General features: G+C 44.5%; 1 protein-coding gene across 1 annotated transcript in view; it reads left to right on the top strand.

Moving 5' to 3' along the window:
* Nucleotides 1-5,643: 5,643 nt before the first annotated feature.
* Slf2 (SMC5-SMC6 complex localization factor 2) overlaps nt 5,644-14,804 on the top strand; it is a 65,281-nt gene continuing 56,120 nt past the window's right edge. Inside the window, exon 1 of the mRNA XM_006527000.4 lies at nt 5,644-5,742. The gene's annotated coding sequence lies outside the window, so the exon portion shown is untranslated. The remainder of the gene's footprint in view (nt 5,743-14,804) is intronic.

Below are 14,804 nucleotides of genomic sequence, written 5' to 3' on the forward strand. Positions count from 1 at the left end.
ATTTGTATTTGTGTACATATTCTAATTGCACGATTATATGAATTAAAGAGGAGCTAAGAGAAAAGTTAAATAAGCCCATAGTTATGTAATACACGGGTATATGTATTTAAAAAAAATTTAGAGAGGGTTTCACTATATAGCCCTTGATGGCCTGGAACTGGTTATATAGACCATCATGAAGATCTGCCTGCCTCTGCCCCTCTGCCCCTCTGCCCCTCTGCCCCTCTGCCCCTCTGCCTCTCTGCCTCTCTGCCTCTGCCTCTCCTCTGCCTCTGCCTCTGCCTCTCTGCCTCTGCCTCTACCCCTCTGCCCCTTTGCCCCTCTGCCTCTCTGCCCCTCTGCCCCTCTGCCCCTCTGCCTCTCTGCCTCTGCCTCTGCCTCTGCCTCTGCCTCTGCCTCTACCTCTGCCTCTCTGCCTCGCTCTGCCTCTGCCTCTCTGCCTCTCTGCCTCTCTCTGCCTCTGCCTCTCTGCCTCTCTGCCTCTCTGCCTCTCTGCCTCTCTGCCTCTCTGCCTCTCTGCCTCTGCCTCTGCCTCTCTGCCTCTGCCTCTCTCTGCCTCTGCCTCTCTGCCTCTCTCTGCCTCTGCCTCTCTGCCTCTCTCTGCCTCTGCCTCTCTGCCTCTGCCTCTCTGCCTCTCTGCCTCTGCCTCTCTGCCTCTGCCTCTCTGCCTCTCTCTGCCTCTCTGCCTCTCTCTGCCTCTGCCTCTCTGCCTCTGCCTCTCTGCCTCTCTGCCTCTCTCTGCCTCTCTGCCTCTGCCTCTCTGCCTCTCTCTCTGCCTCTCTGCCTCTCTGCCTCTCTGCTTCTCTGCCTCTCTGCCTCTGCCTCTCTGCCTCTCTGCCTCTCTGCCTCTCTGCCTCTCTGCCTCTCTCTCTGCCTCTCTGCCTCTCTGCCTCTCTGCCTCTCTGCCTCTCTGCCTCTCTGCCTCTCTGCCTCTCTGCCTCTCTGCCTCTCTGCCTCTCTGCCTCTCTGCCTCTCTGCCTCTCTGCCTCTCTGCCTCTCTGCCTCTCTGCCTCTGCCCCTCTGCCCCTCTGCCTCTGCCTCTGCCTCTGCCTCTGCCTCTGCCTCTGCCTCTGCCTCTGCCTCTGCCTCTGCCTCTGCCTCTGCCTCTGCCTCTGCCTCTGCCTCTCCTCTGCCTCTCCGCCTCTGCCTCTGCCTCTGCCTCTGCCTCTGCCTCTGCCTCTGCCTCTGCCTCTGCCTCTGCCTCTGCCTCTGCCTCTGCCTCTGCCTCTGCCTCTGCCTCTCCTCTGCCTCTCTGCCTCTGCCTCCTCTGCCTCTCCGCCTCTGCCTCTCCTCTGCTGTGCGGGAATTAAGGGCATGCACCACCATACTTGTCCTATATAGAAATATTGTCAGCTAAGAAAGAAAGAAATGAATTATATTGAGCCTCTTACATCTGCCCAGTTCCTTATCAGGCTGTGGATAGCAGACCCTTTGGAATATAGGAACGTGTGAGACATAGTTCCATCCTTTGGTTCAGATAGAAATGTAAAAGCCAATACAAGGAAATGTATTATCTGTAATTTGGTGTGAACTAAATACAATATAGGGACAAATAAAATAAAGGTGGACATTTTACAAAAACTAAGCACACTGCTCCTCCTTAAGCCTTCTTTGGCCCAAGTTCGCTGCCTGGACAGACACCCCCACTTCCAGAAAACTGCTCTAGGTTGGACCCACTTTCTTCTCATGAAGGAATGACCTTGCAGGCCTCTTTAGCTCCCTGTACCCTGCCTGTCCCTAAAGATATCTTTCAGCTTTTACTGTTTTACTTGGTAACTGATTTACTGCTAATCACCATGGAAACGGGGGTAGAAAATGTGAAGAAGAAACAGGAAGCCACACCGAGTAAAGAATTTTCCCGGTGATACAAGGCTTGGTTCTGGGGACCGGCTCTTCCTTTCCAGCATGGCTCCCGGAAGGCTTCTCTGGGTACTACCCATCTGTCCCAGAGCCCCATTTTCCTCCCCATTTTCCCTCTCCTTGGGTAACCTAGGGGAAGATCTATTACTTCAAGGAGGCTCAGTTCTTCTAGGCCTGTCTTTCACTGAGGTTTTTGTCTTGAGATAGCACAAGGGGGGCGGGAGGAGGCAGACAGCAATCTGTGTCTCCGAGCCAGGGTTATTAGCTAAATCCCTGTAAATCCCAGTTGGCCCCAGCAGCCTTTCTCCAGGAAGTCCCAGCCCCTAAGGAATGTTCCTCCCAGAGAGGCCTCTCAGCTGGTGAAAATTCCTCCCGCCAATGCATAGCTCTACCACCTGAGAACTGTAGTCTCCTTATGGCTAGTAGGGGCTACCTCACTGCAGTCACAAAACTGGTGAGCATCATTGGCCAGAGAAAGGGTAGCTTACCTCCACGGTTTTATTTGTTTATTATTTTTTAATAATAATTAAATAATTTATTTTGTTTATTATTAATTTGTTTATTATTATTCGTCGTTTTTGTTTAGCCTGTGTTTTGAGACATGGTCTCATGATGTAGCTGTAGCTGGCTTGGAACTTGCTATGTAGACCAGGCTGGCCTCAGACTCATAGACATCAATCTGCCTCTGACTCCTGAGTGCTGGGATTAAAGGCCTGTGCTACCATACTGAGCCGTCTTGTTTTAAGACTTATTTGTTTTTCTTTTATTTATATGGGTGTTTTGTTTATATATGTCCCACATGCATGCAATGCCCAAGTAGGCAAAAAGAGGGTGTTGGATCACCTGAAACTGGCTGTGAGCTGCTGTGTGGGTGCTGGGAACCGAACTAAGGTCTTACTGCTGATTCGTCTCTGCAGTCCCTTTTTTGTTTTTGAGACAGTCTCATATAGCTCAGGCTAACCTCACACTTAAGATGTAGTAAGGGCTGGCCTTGAACTGCTGATTCTCTTGCCTCTGCTTCAAGAGTGCTGGGATCAGAAGCAAGCACGACAATGCCTGGCTGTTACCTCAAAGTTAATCATGGCACTGTGGTTTGGGGTTGGGGGATGCACACTCCACACACAGTATGTCTGTAGAAGTCAGAGGACAGCTTTCCTGGGAGGGTTCTTGCCTTCCACCTTGTTGGGCAGGGTCTCTCATTTCTGCTACTTCACAGGGTACTTTAGGCTACCTGGACTTCCAGGCAACTTTCCTGTTTCTGCAACCTGCCTCACTGTCGGAGTATAGGATCGCGATGCCTACTCTGGGTCAGTGTTTTACATGGGTTCTCAGGATTAAATTCAGGTCATCAAGTTTTGGAGACACACGCTTTTACCTCATGTGTCAGACTCAGCTTTGTTTTGTTTTGTTTTAACTCACTGTTATACATATTTCATTGATTATATCCAATTTTTTACATTTATCTAGCTTCAAGCTTCTTCAGGCATTTATATAAAGTACTAAATTGCACAAGAAAACATCCAGAAGGATTGTTGCTGTGGTTTTTCTGTTCCCCCAAGACAGGGTTTCCCTGTATAGCCTTGGCTGTCCTAGAACTCTGTAGTCCAGGCTAGCCTCGAGCTCAAGAGATCTTCCTGCCTCTGCTTCCCAAGTGCTGAAATTTAAAGTGTGCACCACCTCCGCCTGGCAGAAGGATTGCTTACAGAGGCAAAGGACATAGTTTCATTAGTAGATCCAATATCAATTCCATGGATCAGTAAGCTGAAAATGTAAAATGGAGAATGTACGTTTTTCACGTCTTTCCTTTCCATTTTCCTTTCTTTCTTTTTTTTTTTTTTTTTTTTTTGGTTTTTCGAGACAGGGTTTCTCTGTATAGCCCTGGCTATCCTGGAACCCACTTTGTAGACCAGGCTGGCCTCGAACTCAGAAATCTGCCTGCCTCTACCCCCCGAGTGCTGCACGCCCGGCTCTTTGTCTTCTTTTGAGATGGGGGTCTCTACAGTGCTTAGCACACCAAGCAATCCTCCTGCCTCTGCTTCCTGAGTACTTGCAACTGTGGACATTTTTTTTTCAACTCAGAGTTTAGAGTCTTTTTTTTTTTTTTTTTTTTTTTTTTGGGGGGGGTTTTCTCTGTGTAGCCCTGGCTGTCCTGGAACTCACTCTGTAGACCAGACTGGCCTCCAACTCAGAAATCCACCTGCCTCTGCCTCCCAAGTGCTGGGATTAAAGGCGTGCACCGCCACTGCCCAGCAAGTTTAGTCTTAATAACCAGAATGCCAACTGAACCCAGACGGACTGGGCTGAGGGTGGGGGTGAGGCAGCAATGGGGCCAGAGGTCAGAGGCGGCAGGTGGGGAGAAAAAGATGCTATTCCTGCACTCGAAGCCTAAAGTGGAGGTTAAGACTATGCATCACACATCACTATAGAGTCAGCTATCCCTGGACAAGGCCTAACTACCCGCTGCTGGCAATTTGTTTTGATTTTAATCTTCACTGTTCCTGGCTACAAATGCTCATTTGTAAGCATATCAAAAAGAGAAGTAGGCAAAGTAAAAGTGGACTTCCCAGCCCTCAGAGGAGTAACTACAATGGTGTTCAAGTACATGTGGCCAGATTCGTTTCTCTGCAGAAATGGACACATTTTATGCATAGATTTGTAAACTGTAAATTGTTACAAAATTCTTATAGTAGAACCTGTGGCCACTTAGAGCAGGAGTTCTCAACCTGTGAGTTGCAACCCCTTTAGGGGTTAATAACCCTTTCACAGGGGTCATCTAAGACCATCAGATAACACAGATATTTACAGTATGACTCATAACAGCAGCAAAATTACAGTTATAAAGTAGCCATGAAATAATTTTATGGTTGGAAGTCACCAAAACATAAGAAGTATATTAAAGAGTTGCAGCATTAGGAAGGCTGAGAGGCACTGTTGTAGAGTTAAGCAGCCTTTTTTTTTTTTTTTTTTTTGGTTTTTCGAGACAGGGTTTTTCTGTGCAGCCCTGGCTGGCCTTGAACTCAGAAATCCGCCTGCCTCTGCCTCCCACCACACCCGGCTGAGTTAAGCAGTCTTATGCCTGCAGTTAACTGTGTTCCCTCATCTTACCTACATATGCATTAAAGACGTAGGCTGGAGAGACAGCTCTGAGATTTAAGGTGTTTACTGCTCTTCCAGAGGACCCAAGTTCCCAGCAACCACGTGGTGGCTCAGCAACTCCAGTTCCAGGGAATATGACACCCTCTTCTGACCTCCTCTGACACTGCGTATACATGGTACACAGGCAAAACTATAAAATAAAAAGGAATACGTCTTTTTTTTTTAAATTCTAAACAATAAGCAAGCAAAATGCTCAAGTTTCCACTTTTCCTCTAATGGTGACCTCAGTGCTCTTTTAGAAGACGCATTCTCTCAAAATGATTATTGTTCTTCCTCCAAATGGTAGCCTGTCTGGTGCAAGGCCTGGATTTATCTCCAGCATCACAAATAAGTAACAGCAAAAGTTGTGGCTCCTCCCGCCTTTCTTGTCTAAATTACATGCAAAGTGGATAATCTACCAAAGCACACAATATACATTACCCTGGAGTTGGCTGTGGTTTCTGGGCTTGGGGTTTTGTTTCTTGTTTTTTTTCCCCCTTCACATAAGATATCTTAGACATCTGTCCCTGTCAATATCTACACATTATTGTGACTGGCAAGTGTGGAACCTCTCCAGAGAAAAACAAGATTCTTCAGATGTGAGAGCCTGTAGGCACGCATTAGGATCCTGGGGGGATTTTTATGCTTTAGTAAATGCACATTACGACTACCAGCGAGGAGGGTTTCTTCAGATTCTGAATCGCGCTCACAAGCACCCGAACTGCCTTCAATCCTTCACAGAAAGAGGTGAGATATAAATTGACTACTTGATCATCTATTCAGAGATACCAGAGATATTTTAACACAGGAGCGATGAGTTCTGCCATCATAATTAGAAGTGAAGGTTTAAAAAAAAAGGAACAGAGAAATTTACAAGTTTTTCCTTTCTTACCTCTGTTAAAAATGTACTTATACACTCGTTATTTAACTATTACTTAATGTGATTCATTTGTCTAATTACTAAATCTTTTACATTATAGAATAGACAGAGCGTTCTTTGCATGCTATCATCTTTGGGTTCTCTCTGAATCTTGTTATTATTTTTTTTTTTTGCAAATATTCTGTATATATTTGAAAAGAATGTAAATTAGCACTGCAGTTTTTTCTACCATCCTCAGTGAAGGAAGAAATCAGAAGAGAAAAGTGTAGCCTCCCTAGTTACGGTCAACATCTCAACTAGGGTAGCAGCTCAGGGCTAGGTCAACATCTCAAGCTAGGGTAGCAGCTCAGGGCTGGAACATTCATTTAGCTAGCATGTGTGAGAGACTCTGGGTTCCAGTCTCAGCACTGCAGAGAGGAGATAGATGGATGGATGATAGGTAGGAAGATAGACAGACAGATAGAAGATAGATGATAGACAGGGAGATGGATGGAAGATACATGATAGACAGACAGAAGATAGATAGACAGACAGACAGACAGACAGATAGAGAAAGGGAAGGAGGAAGAAAAGAAGGAACAGCAGGAATTATTTCAAGGTGGGTGGTTACTCTGGATTCCCTCAGAAACTACATGTAAAGTTGTTCAAGTCTCTTGTTATTATTTGCACATAACACTTTAAGTCACTTCTAGATTATTTGTAACACATAATACAATGTAAATGGTATACAGTTGTAATATAGTTTAGAAGACAACAAAAAGTCTGCATACATCCTGAACATAGGCTTCTTTTTCCTTAGATATTTTCAAGCCTCATAGAATTTAAATTGTTATTTCTTTTTATCTGATGTGTGTAAAGTATTTTGCCTTCATGTATGTGTACTGTATGCATAACTAATGCTCAAAGAGGCCAGACGGTGTTCTGGGCCCCCTAGAACTGGAATTACAGCTGGTTGTGAGCCACCATGAGGATATCAGGAAGAGCAGCCTGTGCTCTTAACCCTGGAGTCATCTCTCTAGTCCCAACTTCATACAATTAAATCAACTGATATGGATGGCCCACTATATTGGACATCCTGAAATTCACCTTGCCAAAATCATCAAAGCCCCTTTAAAACAGAATTTTCTTAAACAGTAAAACTGTTGTTTAAATTTGTCAATCCAAGGGGCTGGGGAGTCAGCTCAGTGGTTAAAAGCACCAGCTACTTCTGATGGCTGTTCCTGGCTGTCAGCTTGACTACATCTGGAATAAACTACAATCCAGAAATGGAGGGCACATCTGTGATCCAGACCTTGAGGTTGGAAGATACAAGTTTCTGACCTGGATCTTGACTTGGAGATCTTGAGGCATGGTGGCTATGAAAAGTTCCGGCCCAGGCAAGGGAGTACAGGCCTTTTATTATCGTTTTATACTTTGACAGTGTCAAAGCAACACACATTCCGTGCTCATTGGGATTTTAATCTTTTCCTGGCCTAGCAATACACTACACAGTACTCTCTGGCAGGAGCTGGGCAGGGGCTGTGAGCTGCAGCTCCCTATTGGCCAGGAGACACAAGCAGCGCTCTGCAGTGGACTGTGTTGCCAGACTGTGATATATGAAATGCATCCCCACCTTCACTGGTTTCAATTTACCCTGAGTTTAGCTGACCACCTCTGTCAGTCAAAGACATTACTTTATTTCCTTGTAGACATTACCTATGAACATAAAGAACATGTTAGTAAATATTACGTGTCTGATCTTTAAGAGATAATCTACAGCATAGAAGAAATTTCACTATATGCATACTTTGGTATACTGTGCCTTTTCAACCCCTTTTCTCAAGGTATCTTTTTTGTATCAACACACTTGTATCTTCTCCAGTGTTTTTAATGGATGTGTGGGTAGATAAAACTGTTCCGTGAGGTACTTAATGATCATCCTTTGATGGACACTTGAAGTATTCCCAGTTGGCAGTTAGGAGTACTACCGCCATAGGCAGCTTTCCTTCTCATACGAATTTCGTGGCTGCGTACCGCCTCTCTTCAGTTGTCTCCTAGAGTGATCCTCATCTAAACCTTTCTTCTTCCACTCTGCTGTAGACCAAGGTATCCAACCTAATTCCTTCCCTTTAGTCCTTTTGTCCTTTGAGGTTGTCTTCCTCTGAGCCTCACTAAAGAGCAACCTTCTGTCCCTAAGCTCTCCTGCCTGATGATCAAGACGAAGGACAGGAAGAGGGCATTTCAGTCTTAAGTGGTCTTTGCTGTCACTCCACTATGTAAGCAGGGACGGCAAAACTCATAAAGTACAATTTGCCTGGTAGGCTCTGGTTCCTGTCCACCTTGGGCAAGAGTAAGGGAAATGTCTCTTTTGCAGAGTTCATCAACTCAATTTCCACCTCCAGTATTGGGACGATCAGATTAATTCTTCCTCCCATAATATGCCTGCTTGTAAATCGGGATAGTACTGTATTTTCAGAGTAGTCTCAGTGACTGAGCACCCTAGATGTGGGATCTCCATTCAAGGGGCCTAGGCCCTTCCTGTCAGTTCTGTTGGCTCTAACCATGTGTTCAAGCCAACGAGTCCCTCTTAATTACTGTGCAACTAGATGGCTGCAGTGTTCTGTGACCAACAGATAGCCCACACCTACCCTCCCAGTACCCGTGACCAAGGCTGGCAGAGGTACAGTTCTCAGGATGCAGAATTTCTGGAACCCTGTGTAGAAGCAGCATGAGCCCAGGTGGGGGAGGGTGTCACAAAGAAGGAACCAATTTCATGAGAATTCAGTCTCAAAGTGAGCTGTGGGTGCAAGTATCCCAAGGGTTGGTACATCTGTGGACACCTGTTGTTTCCCCATTTGCTCTGTACAACCAGAGCTGCTCAGAATCCCCCCAGGCTGATCTCTTGACTTGCACATCTGTCTGTGTCTAAGTGTTTTGTTGTGATTGAAGCCAGCAGCCAAGGCCTCTAGAAAATCAGGCATAGCACTTCTTGGCTCTGCTCTACCACACAAACATTAAGCTAATTTTTCTGCCCCTGGCAGCTCAGAAGGCTGCTTTCTGCCCAGGTCATAAGAACACAAAGTCAAAATTTTGTGCTTGGGAGAGTTCCTAAAGAGAATATTATGGTATGGGACATGTGAGGCTCTGGGATGGGAAGCTGGATTTTGGAGGAATGTTAGCCCAGATGCTTGGAGCTTGTCACGTCTCCAGAGCTCAGACTTGAAGTCTGCTTCAAGAGTGAAGGCAGACTTGGTGAGTGGGATGGAGAAGACTGGGATGGAGACAGTCCAGAGTGGCTGAGCAGGGTTTTTCAAATACAAAGAATGTTCCCAGGCTCCTTAGATACAGTGTGTTCTGTTCCTGTGCCTCTGCCTGTTCCTGATAGAAAGCTAAGTGACTGGGATGGAGGATCAAGGGACACAGGCAAAGAACAAAATCATCCCTGTCAGGAACCCCAGCTAAGAGTAAGTGACTACTGGGTGACTCCTGGACCTTCAGCTGGGGAGGCCCAGGTGTTTCCTAGACTAGCATAGCTTCTGCCTTGGGACATCTTCCTGCCAAGTGTCATCCATAATGATATAAATAAATGATAGCTATTAGTAACTAGTTAATAACAGTGATCATCTGAATGAAGATTTATTGAGTACTTACTAGATGCTGCCAGGCGCTATTACGAGCCCTTTATATGTATTAACTCAATTAATACAAACCAATGAAACTGGCATTACTGCTATGTCCACTTCACAAGCGAGAACTCTGGGGCATTGGAGGGGTTAAGTGACTTCCAGAGTAAGAAAGGTGTTTCAAACCCAGGGAGGCTGGCTTCAGAGTGTACACTTCTAGACACCCTGCCATTCTGCCTCTTGAGCCAATCAGAGCCCTGTCCTCCTGAAGTGTTTAACCTAGAGAAACTATTTCAGTGTAAAGCCTCACACAGAACAGTGAACCCAGGGCTTGTAAGGCCGGAGCAAGGAACAACTGGATCTCTTTAGGGATAGGACAATCTGCAGCACAAACAGCTTGCACAAAGGCCCAGGAGCAAGTGTGAGGGTGACATGCTCAAGGGTGTTCAATACCGTCCCTGTGACTGGCTCAGTGTAGGGAGCACCAGGAAGAATGATGCTCTACACAGAAGATAACAAGGGATCAATCACATGGTATCATATCTGGCATGGCAAATCTTAAAAGTTGGCAGGGAGGTAGAGGAGAGTCATGTCTTGTATGATATTTCTTTTTGTTTTCTTGAGTTCGGTGAATATATGTGATGAGTTGCTGTACATGAATGTCATGGTCACAATGGCCTCTTAGAGACAGTGGAGGCTTCAATGTGGAAAGTGGATTAAAGCCAAGCGAGAGTCAAAGAGGCCACCATGGACGCTGTTACAAGAAACTCTGGGGACTGGTTGACCTGTAGGGGGACAGCTAAGAGATAGAATTTTTGAGTATTCAAAATATGGATTCTTCTAAAGAAAATTAAAATATAAACCATTTAAAAGAGCATGGGCAAAAATAAAAATATGTAATTAACAAAATATTAAAGTTGTCCCCCCAGGATATAAATAGATATTAAACCAAGTAATTAAGGTTAATGTAAAATAAAATACTGAAACATTGGTGGCTGCACTTGGAAAAGTGATACTCTGATCTGTCTTGGAACAGTAAATTAGTTCAGCCATTTATGGAAAGCAATTTGGAAACATACAGTAAACTTGCAATACAACTACCCCACCATAGTCTAGGAATTTCCCTTCTGGTTACTCAACCCATAGTGGTTCTTGCACATAGACAAAAAGACTTGTGAACAGACATGTCCACAGCAGCAGGGTCTGTCATGGGCAAATAAAAATGCAGGCTCTTGACATATAATTCAAATGGACATGTGCATATTTTTTAAAGATGTACAGGAAGTAGCCGTATACATTCTTGTTGACTAAATGAATGAGAGAGTGCCTTTCAGTTGATGTCAAAGCCACAAGAGTGGGAAAGAGGGGAATTAAAACAGGGTGGCAGTTTAAAAACAAACAAACAAAGGGACCAGAAAAGAAGTAGCTAGAGAAATGATTAACAGTTGGGAATGAAAACTAATGGAAGTATACTTATATTATTTGTGTGTGTCTATCTATTTTACATTTGTAAAGAGTTTATAAAGATACTTGAGGTGACAAATCAGTAAGACTTGCTGACTGGTGACTCAAGAAGACTAAGACAGAGAAAGGAAGCTAGGAAGCCATTTACACGTTAACCATAACACCCCCTGTGCATGTAACCCGCTGCCTGGTAGTGTACTAGAGAGCTCTATCTTCATTTGTTTAACTAGTCAGTTTCCTTTCAACATTTTGCTACTGATAGTATGGCAAGAAACGCCTTCATACATTCATCATTATGAATGTTCCAATCTAAAGTGGGTCAGAGAACGTGAACATTTTATAATTTTGATGGATATTGGTCAGTGGTCCTTATAGATGACCATAGGTATTGGTATATGTGGTACTTTCTTTAAATAAGAACTCTTGAAGAATGGGGATGGAGTCAGTTAGTAGAATGCTTGCCTAGCATAGAAAACACTGTGGTTTCCAAGTACAAACCTGGTGTGGGGAATGCATGTCACCTTTGTTTACATAGGCGTTCAAGACCAGCCTGGGATCCACGAGGCCTTGCCTTAAAAAAACCAAAAAAACCCAAAAAACCAAAAAACAAAAACAAAAAAAAACTATATATATATATATATATAGTTTTTTTTTTTTTTGGTTTTTTTGGGTTTTTTTTTTTTTTTTGGTTTTTCAAGACAGGGTTTCTCTGAATAGCCCTGGCTGTCCTGGAACTCACTTTGTAGACCAGGCTGGCCTCGAACTCAGAAATCCGCCTGCCTCTGCCTCCCGAGTGCTGGGATTAAAGGCGTGCTCCACCACGCCCGGCTATATGTATATTCTTGAGTAAGAATATTGCCTGCACCCTGGAGCATTCCTCTAGGAGCCAGAAGCACTCATTATTTCTTCTTCTTTTGGCCTGGGCTAAACAGTGAGGTGTATGTGGGAGGGTGAACATGATCTCATAGAAATAAACAAGTATTGGGGCATAAATGAAATCACTGCTAATTGCCTGCTTTGACAGCAGGCCTGTCATGTCTCACTCACGGTTCCCCAGGGTTTTGCGCTGAGAGGAGAGGCACCAGACCCACATTCCCATGTGGGAATTATGCTCTGGAGACACCGTCCTCATTTAGTTAGGAATGTGCCCTCCAATGCCCCCGTCCCACCTCCTTCCACTCCGAAGCTGAATACCAGTTACCATTTATCACCATGCTGATAGGGACACTGGAAAAGGACACCTTTTCTAATCTGTAGGAATGTGGACATTAGATGGGTCAGAATCCAGAGACTGCTTAGAGCAGGATCTGATCCACAACAGGTCCAGTGAGTGCTTGGTGCGGGCATCACTAGTATTAAGGGATATTCTGAGCCAGGCGTGGTGGCGCACGCCTTTAATCCCAGCACTTGGGAGGCACAGGCAAGCGGATTTTTGAGTTCGAGGCCAGCCTGGTCTACAGAGTGAGTTCCAGGACAGCCAGAGCTACATGGAGAAACCCTGTCTCGAAAAACCAAAACAAAACAAAAGGTGATGGTGGGGGGGAATATTCTGGGACTCCATAAGGTAGGAAAATAGATCTGATTTGATTTTCTTTTAATTCCATTTATTTATTTATTTATTAAAAAAATTTTTGAGACAGAGCCTCACTGTGAGGTTCTAGCTGCCTTGGAACTCACTCGGTAGAGCAAAGTGGCCTTGAACTCACAAAGCTGATTTTCTTTTAATTCCATTTATTTGTTTATTTGTTTATTTATTTGTTTATTTATTAAAAATTTTTTTGAGACAGAGTCTCACTGTGTGGTTCTAGCTGCCTTGGAACTCACTCGGTAGAGCAAAGTGGCCTTGAACTCACAAAGCTCTGCCTGCTTCTACCTCTGCAGTGCTGAGATTAGAGGCAGCTGCCCAGGAAATGTCATTACTTACCTAGTCCCTGCAGGGCTAAGTGTTAAGAACCTTGATCGTGCTACACAGAACAAAATCTAGATGTTTGTTTGGAATCCCTTGAATTTTAAATAGTGTTCCATGTCTTTAAAAAAATTACTTAGGGCTTGATAAAGTAATACAGGGCTATAATCCCAACAGTTTGTGATCATGAATTTAAGTCCTAGCACCCACAGAGTAGCTCATAACCATCTGTAATTTAAACTCCAGGGGATCTAGCACCTTCTTCTGGACTCTGCATATTTGTGGTGCAGACATACATACGGGTAAAATACCCTTGCACGTGCACATGCACATAACAACATCGCAGTGAGTTGAAGGGCATTGCAAAAGACTGAGAGCAAATTATTATCCCCAAAGGCTCTCTACAGCTCCAGGGGAGTCACGTTCTTCATGAAGGACAGTCTGAGCAAGGGATGGAAGATCTCTCTCTGTCTGTCATTTTCCCTTCTCATCCATATCTTTCTTGTAGTCACTAGATTACTGACGACCCAAGACAGGTTACATCCGCCTCCCATCTGTCTAGAATGTTATAATACAGGAAGGAGAAGACACACTATCAGAAAACAAACACAAGACAGAACCAGTCTCTCCCAGTATATTCAGTGAAACGTACAGGGCTTTCTCCCTGTCCGCAAGTCAGCATTCAGTTCTTCAGGAAAGACAATCAGCTCTGAGCTCATGAACCATGTGTACTGCACCGGCATTCTCTACCCCATCCTCAGGTAGCAGTCGTTATTGTTTTAATGTAGTCTGTGACTCATCACTTAGTTTTCAAATCCTCTAATGGCTCGCTAAGCATGCGTGAGAAATGCCTGCCTGCAGGCTGGCATCTCTAAAACCAATTATTCCCCCGACTTTGTTTTACGTTTTTAGATGGACAAATAGACTAGCACTGTAGAAATCTGAACTCTACTCCTCCTTCCTATATGCATACACACAAACATAGGTATATATATTACAAAGGGGAAAAAGCCCATAGAAAGTGTGTGCGTGTGTGCATACGTGTGCTGTGTAGTTACATGTTAAAGCCAGAATAGCTGTGATGACTCACAATCCTGGTTCTTAAGAGGTAGAGGCGGAAGGATTGAGGAGATGATCTATCTAGTGAATTTAACAATGGCAGAAACTGTTAGCTATGTCGAAAATTACAAGCCTGCTTCTAATATCTGGGTTTTGAAACATTCCACGGTGGAGTAAGATGACGTAGGGGTCCTTGGCTTCAGGTTTTGCGGTTTTGCTACTCAGTTCCTAGGAAGTTTGCATTGCTTGGCATTATATTAAATTTGGCATCTCCCAGGTAGCCCCTGAAGCTAAACTGGTGCTTTTCCAACACGTTTGCTCAGCCCTGCTGAGTTCAACATCTGTTTACAAAGGTGGTTTTTCCCTTTCTTCCTTCCTTCCTTTCTGTCTTTCTCTCTTTCTTCCTTTCTCTCTCTCTTTCTTCCTTTCTTTCTCTCTCTCTTTCTTTCTTTCTTTCTTTCTTTCTCTCTCTCTCTCTCTCTCTCTCTCTCTCTCTCTCTCTCTCTCTCCCTCTTTCTTTCTTTCTCTCTCTCTTTTTGACTGAGACTTGAGCCATGGTGAGCTCACCTTCCCTTCTGTGGTCTGTTTTTTCTCTGTCAGGCTTTCAAGTTAATTATTTCCTGTTTCTGTGAGTCTGTTCCTTATCCCACCTCTCAGACCACCCTCCACACATTCCTACCCCCATCCATTCCCCAGCACATGGGCCTTTGTCTCTTGGCCTGCCCTTGAGTACCCTCTGAGAGTCTTGGAGTTAATTTCGAAGTATAGCAATCTCAACACAAAAACATGCCTTTCTTGTAAAAGCCAGAAGTTGTGTCCCAGGTTTTCAGCTTTTTAGCAAGTCTTTGTTATGTCCCAATAGTCTCTAGTCTCTTAATGCCTGAGTCTGAGGTACTAT

This window comes from Mus musculus, chromosome 19 (assembly GCF_000001635.26).
Source record: "Mus musculus strain C57BL/6J chromosome 19, GRCm38.p6 C57BL/6J".
NCBI lineage: Eukaryota > Metazoa > Chordata > Mammalia > Rodentia > Muridae > Mus > Mus musculus.